The 24,901-nt window shown below is 40.2% G+C and overlaps 1 long non-coding RNA gene across 1 annotated transcript in view; it reads left to right on the top strand.

Annotated features, from left to right (window-relative positions):
- The window catches only part of LOC116993313, an 87,751-nt gene extending 67,283 nt beyond the window's left edge, over positions 1-20,468 (top strand). The window contains exon 4 of the long non-coding RNA XR_004417269.1: positions 19,722-20,468. This is a non-coding gene — a long non-coding RNA (uncharacterized LOC116993313). The remainder of the gene's footprint in view (positions 1-19,721) is intronic.
- Positions 20,469-24,901: the final 4,433 nt, after the last annotated feature.

Raw genomic sequence — 24,901 nt, 5'->3', positions numbered from 1 at the left:
CACAGAAATTGCTGAATACTAGGCACAGAAGGTTTTTATTATCACCTTTTGAGTCTTGTACACAGGGAAGGCTTCATTCTTTCTTTTTTGTTTTTCTTTTTTTTTCTGGGTGCAACTAAATTCCAAAATATTTCTTGAGTGGTAATTTTTATTCCAGTCTTTATTATTTTTGACAATATTTTAAATAGTTTCAGTTGAATTTTTTGCCAAGAAAGGCAGGCTATCAGACGGTAACTCTGTTGTGTAGAACCAAAAACATACACTTGGTGTATACTTGGGAAACCTGAACACAAAACTGGAAAATGTCTTTTTTTCATCTGAACCTGCTTATCATTCCAGCAGTGCAGTGTTGTCGCTGTGAAGTTTTGCTGCATTTATGGTCAGTTTAGAAATCTCCATTAGTGCCAAAAAGACATATTACAGGTGCATGGAGAATTTGCTAATGTGCTCTGAAGAACCTGTGCAAAACAAGGAATAGTGCATGTGTCTGGAAAGTCCCCATCTGTCCCAAGAGCATCTATGTGGCATTGCTCTCGACTAGTTCCTGGGCAGCACTTTGAATATTTAACTCCATCTCAATGTGAAGCTTCATTGTAACCTTGGACTTCTCAAAACTTTTCTCATACTAACTAAAGTACCAGGGAGAGACAAGGCAGAGGCGACACATCCCACCAGAAGAAGGTTCAATTCCTCCTCTTTCTGGTGCTGAAATATTTGGTTAATGTCATAGATTTGGCTAAGTAGATTCAATCAACTGTTTTCACTCTATTATAGTTCATAATCCCTATTCAAGATGAAGTGCACTGCAGCCTAATGAATGTGGTAATGGAATCCTTGTGTATGTTTTTCCACAGCGGGGTGCAGATTAGCATAAGTGTCATATTCTGTTGGCATGCCTGCTATTATATCTGAGGCGCTGCACACACTGGGAATTTTTCAACTGGATAATAATAAGATGAAAATGGTATGCACATGCATATAGAACACACGGGTTTTAGAAAGTGATCTATAATAAATCTCACCTGGAGGAGCATTATGATAGATTAACTTTGTGTTTTGGCTTAAAAACACAATGTTTTAGCCAAGCAAATGGTAACATGAGTACAAAAGAATTAGATTAAATTTCATGCACAGTTTTAAAGAATGTTGTCATTTAGGGCAGCAGAGTGCTAAGAGTTCTGTGTAGGTCTTAGGGTATCATATATTCGTATATTCAAGTTCAGAAGCCTGGCTCAGATGTCCTTCCCCCTTGCTCAAAGCTGATTGTTACAGCTCCAAGACTTGGCACATGGGTTGCGAAAAGCTTCTGGATTGTAGAAGATCACCATGTATGTGCCTCCTTGGGCTGTTGCTGTCAGTCTGTGAAAGATGAAAAGAAAAACCCAGCTATCTTTATTTCATTAGCATTTAGGTTTTACCTGCTGAACCAGCTCTTTTTCTCACAGGCTGAACCCACTAGGATGTAGCAGTTCACGCTCCAACAAAAATTCTTTACAAAACACAGAGTCAAGTGGCTGCCATGGAGTGGTGTGTAGCATATGGTCTATGTTTGACCTCTGAAATTAATTTTGCTCCAAATTGTGGGATGCAGTTTTAATTACTTAAAGCATTTTAGTTTTCCTCTGGTTAAAGAAACTCTTGATGAATCTCCTTGCGCATCACCTAGGAGAGACAGCACAGCTCATGATTACTCCCAGAATTTATTACTTGATTATTGAAAGTGCAGGTCTGAGAAATTCATACCACTTAAGGAATGGTTTAGTGTGACTAATCAAAGAGGTTTTCCTGGCATGCGGGAGGTATCAATATATATAGACTGGTCTAGAAAGGCGTATCTTTATGCTTTTAAGCATGGTGGCATGGTAACAGCTTAAACATATTAATCAACCCAAGGTAAGTGCTGCTTCTGTATCATATTTCAATCTGATTATTTCTACTGTACTAGATAAATTATATATGTGGCTGCAATAACATATAGAAAAGAAATTGTTTGCCAGATGAATGGGACCAGTCGTTCAGTCCTCAGAAATAACCACAAATTTCATTTACCTTCGTTATCAGTACATTTGTACCCAATCACAAGTCAGACTATTTGAACTTTACTGAGAAGTGGTGAGCCATCAAACGGGACTAATGTTTGTTCGTTTGTTTGGTGTGTAGTCTGGAGGACATTTGCTTTTAAAATATTCTATTATCATGGGTCAGTAATCTGATATTTTGTTCCTGACTTGGACTTTAGAGGTCTAGGCTAATATCTGTGATATAACTGAGTTCCAAGTATTGGCCTCTGTTGTATTCCAAAGCCTGAATGACCTCTTGAAAAGTCTGTGTCAGGCCCAGGTGAAAGAATTCATTTTCTAGCTACTTCACAAAGCTCATTCTAAACATAAATAAATAAATAAATAAATAAATAAATAAATAAATAAATAAATAAATACCTTCTACTGCTGATTAAAAGAATGTAAATTGGAGTTTCCAGTGAAGTTCAAGCACCCTTTACAATGGCATCAGCCTTTTCCTTGAGCAAAGTTTGAAAGGCTGGGTGGCAAATGTATTTAAGACTCTGAGGAAAAGGGCTGTTAAGTCAACCTTGGTAACTTAACTGAAACAGTATACGTGTAAATCCATCACAAATCCCTGGCCTTTTACAACTCATGTCCCAATGGAAATCAGATCACAGGACTGTTTACAAGAGACTACGAGTCATTTGGATAAAAAGCCATGACAGCAGACTCCATTTTATTTGAAATTTTAGTAACCCAAGCCTAAAAAAAAAAAAATACTCTAAAAGCAAAATAATAAGGATTAGGCAGTTCTTATGAGTTGATTATGCTTATGTTATTTTGAATTTTGTAGGGGGGAAGAACAATTTCACTGTAAAGGTCAATGCTCTGCCTTTTTACAATCAATTGTAATGTTCAGTTTAAAGATTACTCTCCTGTTAAAAAAAAAAAAAGTGCATATATATCTTTTATCCTGAGCTTTTGATGTTCTGCATAGCAATTTTTGAAACCACTAGAAGTAGCACCATAAAAGTATTTTACAGCATTATCTAATGTATGAGCTAATCCCCAGCTAATGGTCAATTTTTGCCATTTTTCTAAGTGGGGAGGAGAGAGGAGGGTGGGGAACCTGCTTCTGTTCAGCCCAATGTCCCATCAGTGCAGGAGCAAAAGGGAATTGCTTCAAGATGTAGTGCTCTGAGTAACCTTCTTGGCATCACAAATATGATATTTTCATCAGCACTTCAATCAATCTTCTCTACACAATATTTTATGAGTATGTGTTTGCAAAGAGTTGTATTTAAACTCATGTAAGTTTGGGTGGTGTGAATTTTCTTCTTCCTCAAAGTCACTCTGAGCTATTTAGTGCAAACAGATGTGGGTGTGCTGTTAACTTGAAAAATTAACGTTCTTTCATGGGGAAATCATTATTTTGCAATTAATACTTGCAGAAAGGAGGGAAGCCCACTGTCATATAAAAGTTCTTGGATTGGTCTGATCAAATTGCTTTTGATGCTCCTTGTAGTTGAGGTTGCCTGGTCCCCATACTGTCCTCATCCTACATGCCACCTACCAGCTGTCCCCATCAGCTCTTGTCTGAGTCTTTTCCATGGCAGAAGCCTCAATGAAGGAAGTAAGTAACCCACATGCCATACTTCTCTTTGAGGTGACACTGTGGCTCAGCGTGGTCAGTCATGGAAAAGACTGCTGATGTGTCTCCACTGGGGGAACTCTCTGGTGTCTGGCTGGGCTCCTGGCACAATGTCCTTGTTGTGCACCATGCTGCATATGGGCATGATAACCTTGACCAATTTGTCTACCTGGAGGTTCAAGTTCATTTCTCATCCTATACATAGGTTTTTGGTGTCTGCCCTGTGCACATGGGATTTCTGAGGTGTTTTTGTCCTTGAGAAAGCAGAAATAATGATTGTCTCTGGGAGTGCCTTGAGCCATAAAGTGCTGATATTGGTCATGTCCATAGAAATCCTTGCACGGAGGAGGGCATATAACTGGGTTTGTTATTTGGAAAAGAGAAAATTAAGGTCGTTATGAGATTGTACCTTTTGGGCAGGAGATAGAGAGCATTTACTGCTATCTGTGGTGGTGAAGTTATAGTGAGGACACCTGCACACCACCAATACCTCCACTGAGCACCACAAAGAACACAAACCTATAATATTTATGTTCTAGTTTATTCCTTTTATTTTGTTATGTATTTTCCATGCAGTGAGGAAGCTCAAAACACAATGGAGGTACAGAGAAATGTTTTTTTCTGTTGTATAGGAAAGGACTAAAAAGTCATGTTGGGGTTTTTGTAAGTGGTCATTGTTTAGTATGTTGCACCTGAAGGGCAGAAGCAAACTGGGAGAGTGGAGAAATCAGTGCCCACTGGTGCTGTCTCATGAAGGCAAATCCTGATGTGATTTTCCAGAGGGAGAACACATGCACACACAAACATGAGCGGAAATGTGTCTACACAAATTCTATCTTTTAATGGCTGAGCCAGCAGTATGCAAGCTAACATCAGTGATGTAGACATGTGTATGTGCAGGGCAGAAGCAGTCTGTTTGCTGAAGAATACTGCTCCAAACACTGTTATTCTCCCACTGTTGCTCACTCCAGTCTGCAAAACCATGATTTCAGTGCAAATCCTTCAAGGTGCATCTCATGGAGAACAGCTGCTGTTTCTCTCCTTGCTCAGGTTTGTCTGCTCAACCAAAAGTAGCCCAAGCCTAAAGGCACTTGCTGCATATAGGAAAAACAGGATCACCCAGATAGGAGCAGAATGAGAACTATGTTGTGCTATGTATCAGCTCCACTTTTTACAACCAATTTGCAGCCTGCAGATCTGTGTGGTGAACAAACCTCAGCTGTACTGATGGTTGGATATAAAAGCATCATAAATGCCATCAAAATCATGTCAAAGTATTGTGTCAGGGAAATCACCCAGTTGCTGCTCCATATGCTCTCCTTCCACTAACCTCCTGGCTTGGACTAATATAGTTATTACATTTCCAATTATTTGGCAGAAGATGGGCCCTTGCTACAAGCAGAGAAGCATGTGTCAATCCTAATTAGATCCTGATCCTGGGGACCAAACACTAGAATTGGATCTGATTAGCACAGTGAGGAGACTTGGTATCAAAATTGTGGCATTTTTGCAAGAGAAGATTTTGCTCTTCATGTTGACAGTTGCAAGACAAGAGCATTCACTACTCTGTGGGAGTGAGTTGTAAAATCTCAAAAGGGTTTTCTACTTCTTATTTGTTGGACACATCACTGCAGTAAAAGTACCCTGGAAACAATCTGTACCTGTGTCCTCACCCAGCTTCTTGTCCCTAGCCTCACTGGGGGCTAAACGCTGTTCTTTGAAGGAAAGAAGGAAAGAACTGGTACCTGAAGGTATGGGATGCTCCACAGAAATAGCCCAAGGAATAGACAAAGTCAGCTTCTCAAATGTCTATGTTTTGCTACTGTTTCCTTTAGCCCACAGGGCAGCAAAGTCACCATCAAGGTACAGAGCAGGACAGCTGATGCTGAGTATCTGCCACTTTCCCTGTGCATGCTCTGGTTTCCCTGGGATTAGCTCTCATCTGGTTCCCATGGACTGAGTGCCTGGTGTAGTGCCTGGAACACATTAAATGTGTATCTTCCAGCTTTCATTTCATCTGAATGGATCTCTGCTTTGCACACCATGAAAACAGCTCACAGTTTGAATCAAAGTGATGCAGTCATACACATTCTTAATTCAAACTAAAATGAGAGGAGAGATTCATCACTCCATCCATCCAATACTAGTGATTGACATTAGGCAGATCCTTATTACCTGCAAGAAACTGCAAATCTCCACCCAGCCCCACCATGCACCATCTTGGGAATACTGTCTTTCCTTCAGCTGCAAAGCCTAAGAGTCCATAATTCCTCTTTTCCCACAATAATTGCACATAAACAGCCAGCAGTTACAATGCAGCCTTTTTTTTCCTAGCATCAGCTAAATAATAGTGACACACTCCCTACTGTCATTGGGTTCTGCTAATTTTAGCACAGATGTAGCTCTTATTTCTTTAGGAGAGCCATAAAACCTTCTTCCAGCTTTATGTTTTATCCCTCTTTGAAGCCCAAACAAATTAGCAAAGTCGAGAACTTTATTTTCAGAGTTCATTAAGCCCTTAACAGTAAATCCTTTTCTCACGTTCCAGATGTTGTGGTTTCCTTGACCTCAGTTTATATTTCCTTCTGATGTGAATAAGCCAACATCTTATTCTGGCCTTACAAATTTCTTTGGAAAACTGAGCGAAGAGGGGTGCATGTAGCCTTCTGAAAGGTTTTCAGAGAGACAGAATGAAAAAACCTTGCTGTGGTACCAGCCTGAGCTCAATGCTTTGTCTGTAACCACTAGATATTGCCTCCACTTCTTAATGCCCTGACATCTGCAGAGCTATTTTTACATACTGAATGCATTTTTGCTGATATATTTTTCATCCCTTTCCTTTTCATTTGAGTACTTTACATTTCAGAGGTATGCTCACTTGCATTTGGGTATGTCGAAAGCATGTCCCTTGAATAAATTAAATGTTTTGTTTTGGCTACATGTAGAGATCTGCACAAATCCTTCTTTTCTGCTTTGATGCTGCAGAGCATTTTGGACATGTTGAAATTTAGCAGTTTGGGCAGTCTCTGAATTTGAGCAATGTCAATTATGCATCACATGCATTAATTAAATACCCAAATATATCTATTCTCTTCCAACCACTGGTCAATAATTTTAAATGTACAGTAATTTCAAGATTATAAGCCGCACTATTTTGACTAAAATTTTGGTCCGAACCCAGAAGTGCGGCCTATACTCCGGAGCGGCCAGTGTATGGATGAAGTTCAGAAATTTGCTAACCCAGAAGTGTGAGCCTGCAGCCGCCCCAAGCCAAGCCAGAGCCCACACAGCCCCGAGACGAGCCAGTAAACCCTGCAATCCCGCAATTCTGTTACTAATTTGCAACTTTGTGAAAGTTGCAGGCGGATCCTCACTGCAAACGAAAGTGCAGCTTATAATCTGGTGCGGCTTATATATGGACAAAGAACGAAACGTTGCCGACACCCCGATGTGCCGCTTATAAACAGGTGCGGCTTGTAATCATGAATAATGAAATTACTGTACTGTGTGCCTTTTCATCCTCTTCAATTGTTGCATTTTTTAAGACAAGCAGCTGCAAGCCTTTTAGGAGGTCTTACTCCTGCTGTTACTGACATTTTAATAAATGCAGAAATAAATGCTCCTCACCAAATTGTCTAACGTCAACACTTACCTCATCGAAAGAAGTGAGTCAGTTTGAACAGAATTTATAACATGTGCCGTAACTATAGCTGCCATCCAGTTTTGTATCCATTTTTCCTGTTTTCTTTGAAGCCGCAGTAACTATCAGGCTGTGTTCATAAATACTACAATGAATATTTGTCTTTGCGCACTTGTATGGGGAAACATATGAAGAAATGGATCAAATACAGTAATTCATAAAGGTGGGGGGTAGGAAAAAAACTTCCTCGCAGTGTATGAGCCTGCCTTTCATGTGAGTGTAGATGCTCACTCTTGCCAAAAAACATTTTATGGTAGGGAAAGACAAGTACAGTGCAGAGGGTAGTGCCCAGAAACAAGACAGCCACTGGAATTTGATGATTTCTTGCTTAATAAAGCACCTCAAGGCATCACCAAATGCGACTGATAAGATGGTGCTTTGTTCTCTGCAGATAAGCATTTCTAGAAAGAGGAAATCTTGTTTGGCATTTCAGCCGGCTGCTGGGAGATTGAGCATCTGTTAGCTGAAATAAGTGGGGGAAACATGGAGGGGACAAGGGGGAGAAGTGTAGCTGAAGTTTTCTAAAGGACTCTATATAAAGGACAGCCATTGAGTGTTTTTTCATGAGAGCTTTTAGCATCATTTATTTGGCCTTGGATCTTTCAGTCGGCCGCAGATAACAATATTCTTCCTCTGGGGACTGTAGGAGAGTTGAAAATATTTGCACATTGAAAATCATGTGTTTGCAGGGGTAGTGGGTAGCATTTCAGTTTTTATTTTCACAGAATTATGTATTTTTATGGTTCTTATAGACATAAATCCCCCACCTTTATTTTTAAGTTATCCATTTATTTTATCCATTTAGTTTATCCATTTATTTTATCCATTTTATTATAAGTTATCCATTTATTATTAGTCCAATGTATTGGCCTGCTGGTATATTACCCCTGGTTTTTTTGAAAGTAGCTTCATGTAAAAAGTAGACAGGACAGTCAAGGAGACAGGTTATGAACTTTGTTTCAGTTTGGTAATTCTTCAACTAGAAAGAAGGGAATGACAGAAGAAATTTCAGAGGTGTGAGATTTTTCTGGATAACAAATAGTTAAGCCCTGTAGCTGGGATTTCCAAGTTTAAGAAGATACCAAAAATTTGGCCAGAATCATCTTGAATCATCTGCTACTTGTTGATGGAGAAATCACGAAGGATTTTTCTCTCTTTTGTTTGTTTGGTTTGGAGTTTTTGGGATTTTTTTGGCATTGTTTTTTTTGTTTGTTGGTTTGGTTTGGTTGTTTTTTTTTTTTTGAAGGGGGGAGATTAGTGGTTTTTGGGGTTTTTTTAAGGAGGCAAAGCACATAGAGGTGGGGTCATGTCACCGCTTCTGTTCTCTATGTCTGAGAAAACCGAGCTTTGTGGATTTTTGCCAGGTTTAATTCAGGGCTACATCACCTTCTCAGTTTCACCACTGGAAAGCCAGAATAATTTTGTTATTTCTTTACTTAATAAACATGAGTCTGGTCCCCAAGTCAGGCAGAAACCTTGTGCTGCTGACACAGTCCCAGGGTAAAATGTATGTAAGGTATATTATGCATCAGGGTATGAAATCAGGAGCCACAGTGCCCAGCATTATAGTGAGAAAAATGTTGGGTTTGTTTTATTTGTCTTCTTGTTTCAGACACTCTGGATTATGCTTTGAGGTTTCCATCCAAGCCCAAAATGACTGAAACTTATTGAGCATGTGGCTTGGGATTGGGGAGGATTTGCTTTCTGATAACTTGAAATCAGTTACTGAAGAGCTTTGAATTGTCCTATTCATTGAAAAGATGCTGTCAGGATATCGACAGGTAAAACTGTTGAGAGCAAAAAATGATGTTGAGTCTGGAAAACTCAGATCACTCCATTGTACTTTTCCACTTACCCTTCTACAGGCACAGACACCTGCTTGTGAGAAAAATAGGTTTTTCCCAAAAAGCCCTGAGGTGTGCCTGTGTGTTGAGGTGAGGTCATGGTTGGGGTGACACAGCTGCAGGTTTCTGCTGAGACAAGGAGTGGCAAAGAAATATGTGTGTGTTTTCAGGACCCACCTAGAAGTGCTGAGGGGGCAAGGTAAAGGGTGGGATGGCAATTTGGACTGGGAAGTGGGAGAATTGGTGTGAGACCCTGAGGCAATTTCCCTCCTCCCAGGAATTTCTCAGTGTTGGAACCTGCAGCTGGAAAAAGACCCAGCTTTGATTGGCACTTTCAGATTTCTCTTGCATTAGAAATTCTGCTGGATGTTCACTCATTTCAGCTATTAGAGACAAAAGTGTGGCAGAGCTGGATATAAAACTGACAATTAGTTTTGTGGTGGCTCTTTTCTTTCCCAATAGGTATATTCCATATTTGAAGGTTTTGTTATCAAATAAGTTTGGGAGAGCTTTATTTCCCTGCTTGAAGACAAAAAAAATTATGTATTTGCCTTAGAATATATTAGATGTTCTTTCAGATTTTTTTTAAAATTTTTAATTATCACATTTTACTGATAAAATTGCGTACAAGCTGCACTTACAGAGTCTTGACAACTAGTGCCGCTGAGCCTCTGGTAATGCTAGTGGATGGTGCTGATCCACTCTGTTGGTATTCCAGATACCAAACCTGGACTTCTTGATGGTTGCAAAAATGTACTTTAGGGAAGAAAATTTAAGAGTTTAGTCCCACATCCTGGAAAATAGACACACAGGGTCAGGAGGTGGCTCCCTCCCTGCCATGAAGCAAAGTAGGGTTAGCTCTTAGGGTCTTGTGAGACCTGTGTCCCAGATGGAGTTGGGCTTGTCCAAGAGCTGGGATGGCTGGAGGTGTGTATATGAAGTCTCTGAGTCATCTCGCTCTGCAGTTTAGCAGAGAGCCCAGAAGGTACAACTGGATTTTGTTGGCCATGAGCCATTCAAGGAGCAACCATTCCCTTTGGCTCTTCTTGGCAGCAGGGTAAGTGATCCACAGGGGTAGGAGGTTTGGGTGCTCTTGCAGTAGTGCTTTCCATGTCCTGGTTGGTCCACTGGCAATTTCCCAGTTCAGGAAAGGAGGTGGGAAGAAATTGAGGAAATTCAAAACTTTTGAATCTGGGCTGCCCAGAGCATTGATAAGGAGCACAAGGCGTGTGTGAAAGTTGCTGTTGTGCGTCAGAGAAACAGGGTGTTTTCAGGAAGAATATATAAGATATATGAGTTTCCTATGCCTCCAGAACTTTGAGATTGGGAATGGGCTGAGCCTTAGGTAGTTTAATGAGTGTGCAGAGTGAAGGGCAGGAAAGAGTGGAAAGCAAGAAGGAATCATGCAAGAGAAGGATAGGTAGCTATGTGGCAGAGGGGTTTTCCTCCTCTTGGCTCTTCCACAGGATTCCCAGGAAAGCATAACATGCGCAGATGAAAGGAAAGATAGAGACCAAAGAAGTATATTTTTAACGACTAATCTTGGCATAAGGAGAGGATACTAAAAACAAATAGGACCTTTTTCTTGTGAATTAAAATATTTCTGACTAGATGAAATGTTTCACAAAGGAGGACTTCTATTTCTTGTCAACATTTAAGTAGACTGCATGGGTCTGCAGATAAATCTAATTCTTCTTTTGATATCCCTGAATCCTTGGGGTTTTTTTTCCCTTATCTCATTGTCTTCAGAGTCAGCTGCAGTGCTTGCCTGTAGCTTCACTGACTTCCTTGGAGCCTGAAGAGCTCCCCACCCCCTCACCCTGAGCAATAAAGACTTTCTTTAGGTGTGGAGCTTATGACTCTCAGCTCACACCACTGGATCAATAGCATCTGGAGCCCTGGAGTGTTTTAAAGAGTTATCCAAATGTTCATCACTAAAGAAAACTCATCAAAGTTGCTCTTGGGTCTTTCTGCTCAAAGGGAGAAGGCATTATCAGGATATAAGGGGTAGTTTGATCATAGGCTGGGGACATACAATAAATAACCTTTCTATGAAGGCAGAGTCCACTTCATGGTGCTTGTAAGCATACAGTGACATGCCTGAGAACAAGTTTTGTAGCCGCAACTGGAGGAAGCAGGCAATGTTCATGGAGTGTCAGATAATCCACTGTGACATATGATCCAAAAACATAAGGCTGATGAATATTCCTGGCACTGTGTGCCAGTGCCGAGAGCAGATTATGAATTTTTAAACGTTTAATGTTCTTTCAACAGTTAAAAGCCATTTTGGGCAACAGATAGCTCTGAAGATATTTTAAATAATTTTTTTACCACTGGATCTTATCAGTGCTTCATTTTGAGAAGCAGCATCACAGAAGGCAGAGGGCTCTCTAAGGACCTAGTTCTGATCTCACTTACTCCTATTTATATCCGGAGTAACTCGGCTGAAACAAATGGAATTTACTCCCACATTAAGCAAGTGTAACTGAGAGCAGAATATAACAGGCCCCTCTGTGTGGTGTTTTCTGTACCTCTCTCCTGAAAACTATTTTCACAGGTTAGGATGCTTCATTGGCAAGGGGAAGCCAGAGCATCTGGGTTTTAGAGCATGGATAGGCACAACTTCTCTTCAAGACCTGGCAGCTGGCCCAATGAAGAGCACTTAGCCAGCAAAAAGCCATGAGTCTGTGGGCTCCAGCATGGGAATACCCCCCTGCCTAAGCAAGCAACCAAAATCCATGGGGACTTAAGGATTTTACTTATAAGAGTTTATAGAACCAAAACTTGTATGCATTAATTTTAAAAAGCCCCTATTATTATTTTTTATAATATATGTAGACATGTAAGTGGAACCAGCATACACCATGGCAGAAAACACTGATTCTACAACCCATAGACATCCAGCCCTGAGTTTGTATTTACCATCTTTCCATAACAGGGTATGTTTTCAGAACTAGAATCTGCATGGATGAATTAAAAAACCAGCCCTCTTGTAGTTACTGTTGTTGTTGTTGTTGTTATTTTATAAGTGAAACCCATTTACACAGTGGTAGGAAATGCTGATTCTAATGACCCATAGCCAGACAGAACTGGGTTTATATTTATTCTTTCCAGTCCTGTGTATGTATTACAAGCTATGTGGCTCTGCAGAGCTCTCTGGATCCGGGTATTTTCCCCTCTCAGGCAATTGCATTTCCCACTAAATACTATGCTTTGCTTTTCCTGCCCTGCTGGCAGTGCAAATGTGCCAATCTCATTCTCAAGCCATGGTTCCTGTTGTGGGATCAAATGTTAGGATTTTAAAAGCTAAAGTTTGATGTGGATGAACAAATGCCTATAAAACGCATTAAGCTCTTACCCTGTAATGTATTTAATTTCACACTGACTGATGGTATTGCCCCTGAATGGATTACGGCAGGGGGCTGCCATTGTCCTACTAAACCACACTGGTTAAATAATACCTTGGAGTCTAAAGCTGCTCTGGGAGCATTTCATATTGGCTAACATGTGAAATGAATACCTAGCTTTTCTGTGAGCACTTTGGGTTGGTTTAGGGAAAAAATTAAATTGAAAAAACAACTATATGGTGAGTTGGTTTACAGTGCAGGAAAAAACGTGCACGGTTGTAGGATCATTCTCCCTCTGTGAAACACAAACTAACAATTATAAAGGGCTCTAGTTCAGAGAAGTGCAGGTGCTTGCCTTGGCTCAGCAGGCTGGGAAGGCTCCTGAAGCAAAGTAGGACCACACTACTTCTCAGGAGATGTTCCCCTAAGCTCATTCCTCATGGGTGTTTGGTGCCTGCACTGTATTTATTTAAGCAGTGTCTCCTTGACATTAGTGCCCAAAGGGTAAGAGGCTGGAGTGCTGCTCAGGGCTCAAATATGTTAATGTCTCAGTGTCATAGTTGAAAGATACCAGCTTCCTTACTGGGCCTTTTTAATCAATTGTTTTTAGCTTCGAGAGATTTTCCCTGCTAAACAATTCCTGCTTAGTCTGCATTCTCTGCTCCTAGTGCTGAGGTTAATCAAGAGTTCCTTCAATGGAGTTATACCTTCTGTATGCAAAGTCAGGCTCCTGGAGTCTACCAATCATTGATGCATGTCCTGCCCTGAATAATTTTCAGAAAGCCTGTGGTTAACTCTATGAGCAAATGCCTGCCTGTTTCACCCTGCTCCCCATTATGCAAGACAACCTCAAATCAAGTATTTCTCAAGTCCATGTGACTACAGACAAATTCTGTACTAAGTTATTTTAAAACTATGTGCTTTATCTGCATAAGTATATTTATGTGTATATATAAATATGAGGATATATAAAATATATATAGAAAGAGAGAGGTCGGTAACATCCACAAGTATCTCTCATGGCTAGGGATGCGATTATCTGCGGTGTGCTGAGGCACAAGCCCTTAGCAACTTTACTTATTGCATTGATTAGGAAAAATTAAAAGATCTTTTCTTTCTTTAAAAGGAGAAAGAACTGTGATAAGAAAAGGATAAGGAGGTATTAAAGCCCCACTAGTCTTTTTTTTTTCCCCCCAGACTTTAGCAGAGCCAGGAAAGAATGCTGGAAGTCATCAGAGGCATGGCTGGGATAGAGAGTGTTAATTCTTCCATATCTAAGCCTCTTTGTCAAAATTCCCTTTGTCTCTTGCCCCAGGTCATTAAACACTAATCCCATCACTCTTCCTAATCCGCTGCAGTGGAGCCAGAGTTCAGTTTCCGAAACTGTCTTTGTTACTTTCCTAATAGACAGCTTGGTCTGGATTTTGGTTGGTTCAGTCACATTTAGGGCTTTCCAGCACAATTCTTTAATGAAGTGCCATTAATGAAACTTTTCCTCCTTCATGCAGTGTGCACGGGCATCAATCGGTTTAGCATTAAGTAGGGTAAGGTGCCCAGTCTCTCAGCAGCCTTTGCAAAATATGACTGTCAAAGGCAAAACCTAGGAAACAACACCATTGAAGAATATAGCCATTTAATTACTAAGGATTTACAAAAGAAAATCTGTTCTTTGTGGCTTACAAAAGACAACAAGCTCAGAAGAGATAGTAAAGGGTTTGGAACCTATTTTCTTTTCTCCCTCCCCCTCTTCCCAACAAATCCTGGAAGAGGAAATGTGGCTGAGCAAAGGCATCAAAGCCTATTGTAAACTCTCTCCAACCTGCTGCAGGAACACTAACTTTCTAAGTGGGAGGTGTTCCACTTGCTGTTAAAATAAACTTTGAGACCCCTCCTGCCAGGACATGTGGCCACATTATCCAAATCAATTCTTCTGTGGCAGAAAATCAAGCATTGGTCCATTCCTCTGTGCTGAGAATAAAAGCTGCTTCATAACAAAAATATTTCTGATAATGGGAGATGGTTTGTGGAGTTGTGTTTGGCTGCACAGGTTTCATTTTGTGTAGTGGATGTCTTGAATGGAGTACTTCCAAGGCAGAGAATAGATAGCAAAACTTTGCATCTTTCTTATGGCAGTGATGCTGAAAGCCTCTGTATTCAGTTCCTTTTCCACAAGCATAAAAAGGGAAGCAAGATGATGGAGACTTCTGAAACAAGTTGTTTATGTCTGAGGCAGGTCCACCTCTAGCTTTAAACTGTTGCTCAAATGATAGATTCTGTACGTAGGTTTAAGTATAACCATTACATCTTTGGACAGTTTTCTTCTGCAACCAGGTACAGGAGTTCCTGAGTTAATTGGAGCATCTTTCCACTAAGTCTTAAGATGTGTATTTGGAGCAACTTCCATGTTCTCAGTGGGATGGAAAGTTAAAAAAAATAAAGACTGAGAGGTTGGGAAAACTATTGAAGCTGGTAAATCTGCTGGCTGGATATAGTCTCTTTGGTAGGTGTTAACATTTTTTCCTGTGATATGAACTATCTAATTACCAGCAAACTTGTAATATGAAATAAACCACATCTTATTGCACAGCATGCTTTCCATACATTCTGTTTTACAATATTCATGAGAGATATATAAATGAGATCCAGGTTTGATTATTAAACAATGTAATTGCTCTGTCAAATTTGATAATATATTGCTCCAAGGGAGAGTATTCCTTTAAAGGCTCTTTTAACAATTGGTGGGGTCTGTTTTTGGTTTAAGTCCTATTTTTCTCTCTTTTCTCTTTCCTCTCTTTTCCTTTCTTGGTTTTACATATCTATCTATCTATCTATCTATCTATCTATCTATCTATCTATCTATCTATCTATCTATCTATCTATCTGTCTATCTATCCATCCATGCATTCATCCATCTATCATCTCAGTTAGTTTGGGCATTGTTTGCTTTTTTGTTTATGTTCTTGTATTATTGGATTTTATTCTGTTTTGTTGCCAAAATGTTCTGGCAGGTGACACCCTAACTTGATCTTCTTCAAACATTTTGGTGCAATTATGTTGCCTCTGGTTGTAAGCCAGTTTGAGAACTTGCTTTACTGAAAAAATCTCTCAAATCCCCTGGGACAATAAATCAGATCCATTTACAAAGTGAATAAATCACAGCAAAATGATTCATTTGCCAATGAAACCACAGCATTCTCTGGAGATAAAGAAAAACAACTGCATTTTGCCACTTCATCACTGTTTCTTTCCCCCCTTCAAATTCCAATGTGCATCTACTGTTGGCAATAAAAGTTACACTTGCATGTTGTTAAAATTCATTCATGTGCTTCAGCAATTCTACTTTCCCTGTAACTGACTTGCCAAGTCCCTTACTTCAGGGAATTGGAACAGCTCTCACATGTGATGAGGAAAAAATTCCTGTACAAGTAACTTCAAAATACTACTACTACTACTACTACTACTACTACTACTACTACTACTAATAATAATAATAATAATAATAATAATAATAATAATCCAGAACATATCCTGGTGTTGTTTATGACCAATGCTGGAGCAGCACACCCCATAGCAACATCACCAGCTGAGTGCCAGCTGTCTGCTAGTCTTTGACCCTTTAAACTTAGTCCTCATTCAAGTTGATCTGCTAATGCTGAATTAGCTCCCCATGGCTACATCTTGGTAGAGCTTTTAATTTAATCTTTCCCTTCCTTCCATTTCCCAACTACTGATTTTTTTCCCCACTCATCTCTCTCTGCTTTCACCAACTGCAGCTCAGATAAAAGAGGGTTTTGGATGAGTCCATGCAACTTCTGGGGAATGTCTCTGCGGGCTATGTCCCCTAAAAATGCATGTTGGGGATGGACATCAAAGCACTGAGTACTGGTTAATGGTAAGCTCTCTTTGAACCAGCTGTGATGCTAAGTGCAATAATTACCAGTCTAACTAGTTGTGGATGTCTAGGTTAAGGCAGGATGCCTTTCATCAGCACAGGCTGGTAGGAAGCATGCCTGGCTTGCATGGCTGCCACTTTGGGACCAGTTTCATGCCCACTTGCACGAGTGGCAGAATCCCCTTGGATTTTGCCCAACTGAGCCAGGCTATCAGCTGTGAGGGGTAAAGAATGGATCTCATTATTGATTATTATCACTTTGTTGATACAACCATGAATGAAACATCTGTTAGTTTCCTTGGCTGGGATTGATTTTCCCTCCCTGCCATCTACAGGAGCTCATGCAGGGCTCCATGCATGTGAAATTTTCTCATGAAGCCCTTGACATAATTCCAACAAAAGGACGTGAAGAATTTCCTTTCCTTTGCTAGTGGTGATATTCACACAGAAAGAGAACCCCTGGAAAATGTAAAAGCTTTTGTGAAAACATGGGAAAAGCATTTAAAGCCTTTTCAAAGAAAGAAAACATCAGTGTAAAGTCTCTCACAGTTGTCTCCCCTTGCAACCTCTCTTGATTTTAATATTGCAGGGGAGAGAGGCAGAACTGAGGGTTTTGTTGGTTTTATTGTTCTGCTGGTTTGTTTTGAATTCTGTGATATCTTCTTTTCCATCAACACATGCATGAACTGTGATTATACTTGAACATTTATTTAGCCCTTCCGAAGCATCACTATTCAAGCATAAAAATGCTTGTGTGTGTTGCTTTGGCCAATACATTTCTTTGGTGCTTGGCAGGAGTTTACATTTTGATACTCTGTGGTGATTTTCACTGAAAGACTTCAGTGATGAATTGCCAACCCAGTATCTTCTGGATAGACTGCATAGCTGTGTAAATCAGTCCCTCTTTCCCACTCTACTCTCAACTCTGCTTTGATTCCCCGGCAGTGCTACCAATGGTGAAAGTCAAAGCATCTCAAAAAGGAGCCGCAAAGCTGATGGTCTCCAAAAGAGTTTCAGATAAGGGAAAGGGAGATGGGAAACAGAGTGGTGAAGGAGGAGAGCTGGGAGAGACTCCTGTCACCAGAAACAGGGAAACTGTGGAGAGAAGTAGGGAGGTACAGAAATGCATAGAAAGGATGTGCAGCTTTCCACCATTTGGGTGCTTATGCTTAGATACTCTGCCTCTCTGATGGCACTGTCCATTGCCTCGCTAGCACTTCCAAAGCCTTGGAAAAGAAATGCCCTTTAAATAAGGCACTTAATAAAAGAGAATCAGCTCTTCAACTGACATCTGCTTCCTAAACAGCCGCACTAGAGTTGTGGCAAGTCCTATGTTGTTTGCTTGGAAGGATGAACAGAAAAGGCATGAGAAGTTTAGTTTAATTGTAAAGAAGAGAGAAAATTATTCAAGTCCAAATATGCTGGAGCACTCAAAATACATTCAGGGTCTCCTGTTTCTTTCTGTCATTCCATCTTCTCCCAGAGTAAATATCTTAGTGTGAGTTTTCATGAAAAAAATAAAACCAAGCATTTCCAGTCCTTGTTTAGAAGAGAGGAGAAGCAGAGATTTTTGATAAATTTATCAAAGGAATGTGTCAGCTTTATTACAGTCTTCTTCCCCTATTCTTGTCATCTTTCTTTGGTAGCAAAATCCTCTCCTTGGTAGCAAAACCGTCTCCACGTCCATGCAAAATCAGAAAATATGCTTCAGTGGCCATCCAACAATATTAGGTACCAGGTCTGAGGAGTTTCTGTTTGTTGGAAGGTCTCAGAGGGGTCTGCCTAGGTCTAGCTTGGACAAGTGAGTACTGGTGGCTTTGTCCAGGAGGATAGTACAAGTGAGATAGGGTGGGAAGGACACTGTTTTTCGAGTACTCTTCTATTGGTGTCAGCAATTCAAGGAGTTGGGCTGCCTGGTGTCCTTCCTGTCCTCCCAAGCATATAGTTTTTCCTTTAGAAACTCCCATTTGTGAACAAACTTTCCCTGCAAATATGTTTGTAGAGGTATGTAGGTGAAAGTCATTGGTCTCAGTTTCAGAAGAAGTCATATTCCATGACCTAATGGCCTTAGGATGTCTGTTAAAAATTCCAGATTTAAAATTGTCCTTGTGAAAAGAAGTGCCAAATTCTAAAATTATCCTGTGAGAAAGGCTCATACAAAGATTTCTCTTTCAGCGGGGTTTGCACATCAGGTTTCTGCTTCTCAAATGATTCACAGTGCAGTATGTCAGCTTTGATGATGGAAATATTGCCCTCTTGCCTGAATTTTATTTTATGTTTGTTTTCCCTTCTGCCTCTAGTAGTCTCCAGCACTCCTCCTGAAAAGGGCTAATTACCCATCCATTCCCTGCCAGAGGAGCAGCAGCGATACCTCAGCCCCGCTGCCAGTGGGGCAGGGCTGGGGCTGGCTGTGCCCCCGAGAGCAGAGCTTTCCAAGAGAAACACTCAGACAACACAGCTCTTGAGTGCCTTGGCCATAAATCTTCTCTGGGCATCCTGCCTGCTTTATGGACTCTGCCATTTTCTCTCAGACAATTCAGAGCCTGCCCTATTGCCTCTTACAGAGGCAGAAGGAGCACAACTTGCTCTGGAGAGAAGAAGGTTTAAGTTTTCTATAATACTGGGATTAAAGTATCAGAAAAGTTGATAGTATGTGATTCTTTTAAGCTAGCAAGAGAGTGGTGACAGTCTTCTGCTCTCTGAAAGGTTAGTAGAAAGGAGAGGGCAATGAGATTTTAGTCCATATCTTTTAAGGGAAGGATTAGAAATAATCAGCTTAATATGCAGTAAAGGAGATTTAGATGAGATATTACAGAACTTCATACCAAAAACAGTTAAGTACTGGAGCAGAGTATTCAGTAACTATGTGGAATCACCACTGTAGGAGACACATCTGTAAAGGTTGGGTTTAAGGAAACATAATCCCATCTCCAACAGATGGTATGGATGATTCCTCAGGGACAGCACTCATCTCAATTTCATATGGTTCACTACAGAGAGCTTTCCCACTATAAAGAGGTTAATATCTGATTCCTAGGTTCAAAAAAGAACATAAGAAAAGCCATACGGGTTCAAAACTAAAAATCTAACCATGGTCTCATCTGCTAACAGGGAAATACAACATCTGGAAGGAATGTAAGAGCAGGAATGCCATACAAGGATACTTCCCCCAAATTATCTACCACTTGGTAAATTTTGGAATTCAGGGATATGACTTCTCTATCCAGAGGTGTTGTATTTTTAAGGTCAGTCTAAATATCTCACCTGTCTGTTTTTTCTGTCAGATTTTTGCACTCACGAAGAATAAAGTGGTCATGAGAAGGTGGAAGAGGAAAGAGTATGAGAGGAGAAAACAAGAGAAAATGGGAAAGGATGAAAGAGGGAAGCAGAAGGAAGGAGAAAGGAAGAAAGAAGTGAAAGCAAGGAATGAATACAAAGACAAAAGGATGTGAATGCCTTGCCACCAAGGAAAGCAGGGAAACAGGTTGCAGTCACATTAGTGACTAAGTGACTAAGCCAAGCCAAATCTAACAAGTGCGACACTGTTGCTCTCCACAGCTTAGATGCCTTGTTTGGGAGCTGAATCAATGGAAGTCCATGTATCATCAATGTATTTTCCAGCCATGGAGTGTAATACCTGGACAGCAAACCCTTCCTTTTATTGCCCATCCTCCGCTTCTCCTGAAGATCCAGTCCTTCCCTGGGGCTAGAGGGGCTGAAAGCAGACTGCTCTGCTGGGGAGAAGGTGGCTTTGATGCCAAAAGATCTCCAGTGCCAGTGGAAATGGCACCTGGAAAATCCAGCAGTGGGGTAGCGGTGAAGATCTACCACATCCAGACTTATGCTGGAAAACTAATGCATTGGTGAGCTCTTTTGCATGGCTGGTTTAGCTGTGTATGTGCTGATGCGTTGGCAGAAGGGGAATCCGAAACCAAATAGCTGTCAGAAGTTTCTTTGGTTTGTAGCATTTTTGGTCTGAAAGGGTTGATTTATTAAGTGTGGTTGCAGGAGGAGAGTGTTGGGAGACAATATTGATGGGTCCTTGTTGTTACTTTGTTTTTCACAAAAGGTTTCTGGCATTCCTGGATTTACCCTGTCCTGACAGGAACATACTTGGAACCAAAAAAAATTCTTTTTTTCTTTACCCTCCTGCTCTCCCCCAATTCTGGCAGACTACAGTACCCCTGGCAGACTACAGTACCTCTGAACTCTGTCATTGACTTTGCATGTGTTCTTGTTGGGAGGTTTATGGATGGTTAATTATCTGAATTAAGCTACTGCCTGTGACTGTATTCCAGGAGACTTCTATTCCACGGGCATAGCCACTGTTACACGGAACCTTGCAGCTTTACACCATTGTTTGAACTCTGTTGTTCTTCGTTGCACGTCTGGATTTGTCTTAAGCTTGAGAGTGGGAGAGGCTTTCAGATTTCCTTCAGTCATCATGAGGCAGCACTACTCAAGCTGGTGACATTACCAGTGGCAATCTGCACTAAAAGAAAATCTTTAACTAAGCTGTCACTTTGGTTAAAGTATCTTTCTTGGGAAAAAAACAAACAAGCAAAAACAAAACAACAAAAAACCCCACGGGGTCCTTCTGTGTCAGGAGAGAGGGAGGAAGCTAAGACTGTCACACACTAGTAGTATATAACATCCAGAAATTACATTAATTGAGTGCTTCCACTATCTTATCTTTTTCTAATTTTGTGAATATCACGTGTAGAACAGCATCATGTAGTTGTTAATTATGAACAACCAAAGTGCAATTTTGTAATAAGGCTAGCAGATGTTTACAGCTCTAAATATTCAGATCAAACCCAGTTCTTTTTACCCAGCACACATCCAGTCAAGATCATGTAGAGTGTCTGAATTTTTCTTTTTAATTTGTTGCTCTCTATAAATTCCCTCTAGCTCACCTTTTAATCTCTCTATTTGTGATGTGATCTGTAAGATCAGGTTGCAGCAAATTACAATATTCCTTTTGCTCATAATTAGTCTCTCATTTTCTTTCCATCAGGCAAAAAGAAATTTTACCACTAATTGTGGTAGGACAGGACCAGCCCCTCCATTTTGCTTTCATAAGGATTTTAAAGGCTGTGTGAACATAGGAAAAGTTTGTGTTGACCAAAATGTCTGTGATGAACTGAAAGACAGTAATTTACACTCATGTGAGAAGAGCTCTGTTAAGACCCATCAATCTCAGTTGTGACAGCATATTGACACTTGCTGGTCTTTAGGATTCATTTCTTAAAATGCTAATGCAGACAAGTTCCTGTCTGTTGTGGGAAAATATGGGGGAACTTTGTTAGATGAGACACTCAAGTGCAAATAAATGTTTCCTGTAAAAAAGCATTTGGCTCAAATCTTTCCTCATTTTTTTAAAATTTTTTTTTTAATCTCCTAAATTGTTTCCCCATGTCCTTAGTGACACCCTTAGGAAAAAAAAATTAAAAATTAACATCTTCAAAAATAAAAGTCAACCTTGCACATGCCAGAGATAATTGGAGATTTATAATATGCCCTGTGTAACTCATGAGCACTGAAATAATATACGTGAGTGATGGGCTGAAACTTCATGGCATGAAGAATGCCTTTCTGGATAATTTACATCTTGTGGGGTAGTATCTTAAAATCAGAGGTCCTGTCTTCACTCTGTGCACATTAAAAACCACATGGTGCTTTTTGTAAGAACCTGGGCTTGCCCCAGCTAAAATTTTTCCCCAGCTCTTTAGTCTTGCAGCCTGTGCTATGCTCAGACCATCTGGTCACCATTCTTCAACCTTGGTCATGGTTGTGCTTAATGGTGAAATGATTTCTGTCTGTATACAGTTGGTGGAGTGTTTTGCATACTGCATATGCTCAAGGTATTACATATGAAAGGCATTATGTAAGATTACAGGGAAAGAAAAATACTCTCTTAAAAATTGCCAGTAATTGCCCAGAATGCTCTTGTGACACCATTTGATGATAAAGGACCTTAACCACCACTCTGAAATGGTCCAGTTTTTAACTTATATTTTAAATTTATTCACTGTGAAATTCTCTATTTTTTCTTGTCCTTATTGTTGGCACCTCAGATGGCTTTCCTAGAGGCCAGACTTGGGTGTCTGGTCATCTAAAGATAACTCAAAATGGACAAAAGAGAGGAGTCTGGCTATATGCCCAGGCTTTTACACCCCTTATGAGCATCACTCAGCATGTAACCCACATTTCCCCACTCCCAGCCCCATGCTCCTGGGTTGACACAGGTGCCCACAGCTCAAGTTCACTTAGTGCAGTGGAACTCAATGCAGCTGACATGATGGGTATTAACAAAGCCAATTTGTCCTTGATGTTAGTGTATCCATTCCACTCCTGGTCACTCCTGGTCCTTTCAGGTTGCAATCAAAGCCCTAAAGCTTAGTTTGGCTGCTTAATATGTGCATTAGGTGAGGCTGGAGGTGACACAAACTTTAAGGGATTTCCTCATTAGTGCTAAGCAAGGCTGAAGATGACTCAAAGTTTTGGGGACATCTGTGCCAGGCTAGTGGTTGTACAGACCCATGGAGGCCTGTGTCCAGTGGGAGTGGGCACTGGAAGTCTGACCAGGGCATCACTGATGGATCAGGCTGGAATTACTCTGCCTATCTCTTGCCATGTTTTTTGGCAGCTGCCAGCGTCTCCCCATGTAAATTGAATGCTGCTCCAAATCTTTTACAAAATTTCACAGAGCTCTGGGATGCCAGGGAGGATTGTTGGGCTTTTTAGGCTCTGCTAGAGGGATGTAACATTCATGAAGGAACACACAAAGTGTGTGCTCAAGTGATGATCTGGAGCCCTATTTAGTCAGGTCCTGATTTAACTTTATTCCTGGTTTTCGAGGCAAGGCTGTTTCAGTGGTGCCTCCCGTTCCTTGAATGTGCACCTTTGGGGTGAAACAAGGAATGTTCCATCAGCTTTGCAGGGTTCCAGAGTCACGCATTATTTCAATCTAAAAATAAATCCCGAATGTGGTATACTGGTTTTGAAGACAAGTTGAACTGTGGTTTCCATGCAGAAATGATGTTACATTATATTTTCATCTCGGGCACAAAGCCAGCACTAACTGCTCACCAATATAATTATGAGCAAAAATACTGTGGGGCTGAGCTGTGCAAGGCTCTGGGGTCTGCAGTGGAGCTGGGCAAACTCCACACCCCAAAATCATCTTTCTGTGCGTGTGAAATACTTAGGAATAAACACTTTTAAGGAATCAGAATTACTCAGAATCAGATTTTTAACATAACTACAGTAACTTTAAATTTCTTTTTATTACTAAAAGAGGTAAAAAGTGCTTTACATTTATTAAAACCACAAGATGACTATGGTTTAAAGGAGGTCTTTCAACAGCTTCTACTTAAACACCAAGGAGCCATGCTGGACTCCCTCTTCCTAAGTCCTTGCAGACATCAGTGAGAAGGACTGCCTCAAAAAATAAAGAACAAAAAAATTAAATAATGGCACAATTTCACCCAGAATCATTTGGTCTATCAATGAAAGTCGCAGAGAAAAGTCCTAAAATTATACAATTATAATAATAAATCAATTCAGTGTGTCATTTCTGCTTTTCTACATTAATAAATTAACCATGTAACATTGTTCAAAATTATGTCAGTTACGCATATAATAATAATCTTTTAAATTAATGAAGTGATGAAGCAGTTTGATGACACCCATGATTTACAGGGCTGCTTTTAGGTAATGTTAAAAGCCTTTCATTTAATAAATTGTCCCCGTGAGAAATTACCAAAAATTAATATTTTCTATGCTAAATGTTCCAAGGTTTACACTTTTTCACTATATTAGCAAAAGACAAGGGAGAAGCATTTTTCAAAATATATCTTCTTTTACATATATTTAATTGAAATTAATTAGTCTATTACTTTAAAAGGAAATGATCACGAAGAAAGGTGTGGGATCATTTATGGGAGTTTCTTATGGCAATAAAACAGCATTTAAACAATGGAATTAATCATGTCCTTAAAATTTTTTATTATAGATTAGGAATCATTCCAAGCTTTTTGATTAAATAGAAGGACATTCCATACAGACTGTACCAAAAAGAAAAAAATTTCCAGCCATTTCACTGCAGTTCCCTGGTTCTATTATGTAAGGCTACGTGCTGAATATTTACTGAGCGAAAAGCAAAAGTCCAAGTGAGGCTCACAAGATCTATTTTGCTTTGCTCTTCCTTGTGCTTGGCACCCAGATGTAATGTATGCATAAGGTTGTGAATGCTTAATATTTCCCATTTGATGCACATCTTACCAGAAGAAAGCTTTAAAGCCACTTTTTCCTAGGGCTGGTTGGGATTCAAGGATCATAACATGAAATGGTATAGTGTGTCCTATAAAAGAGGTTAAAATGGAGGTTATAATTATGAAAGCTCAATAGATTTGAAAGCCAACACAGTACCACCGCACATGTGATACTATCTCTAGGAAGG

This window comes from Catharus ustulatus, chromosome 3 (assembly GCF_009819885.2).
Source record: "Catharus ustulatus isolate bCatUst1 chromosome 3, bCatUst1.pri.v2, whole genome shotgun sequence".
Taxonomy (NCBI): domain Eukaryota; kingdom Metazoa; phylum Chordata; class Aves; order Passeriformes; family Turdidae; genus Catharus; species Catharus ustulatus.
The sequence above is the reverse complement of the archived record's forward strand: the minus strand, read 5'-3'. Positions and strand labels throughout refer to the sequence as shown.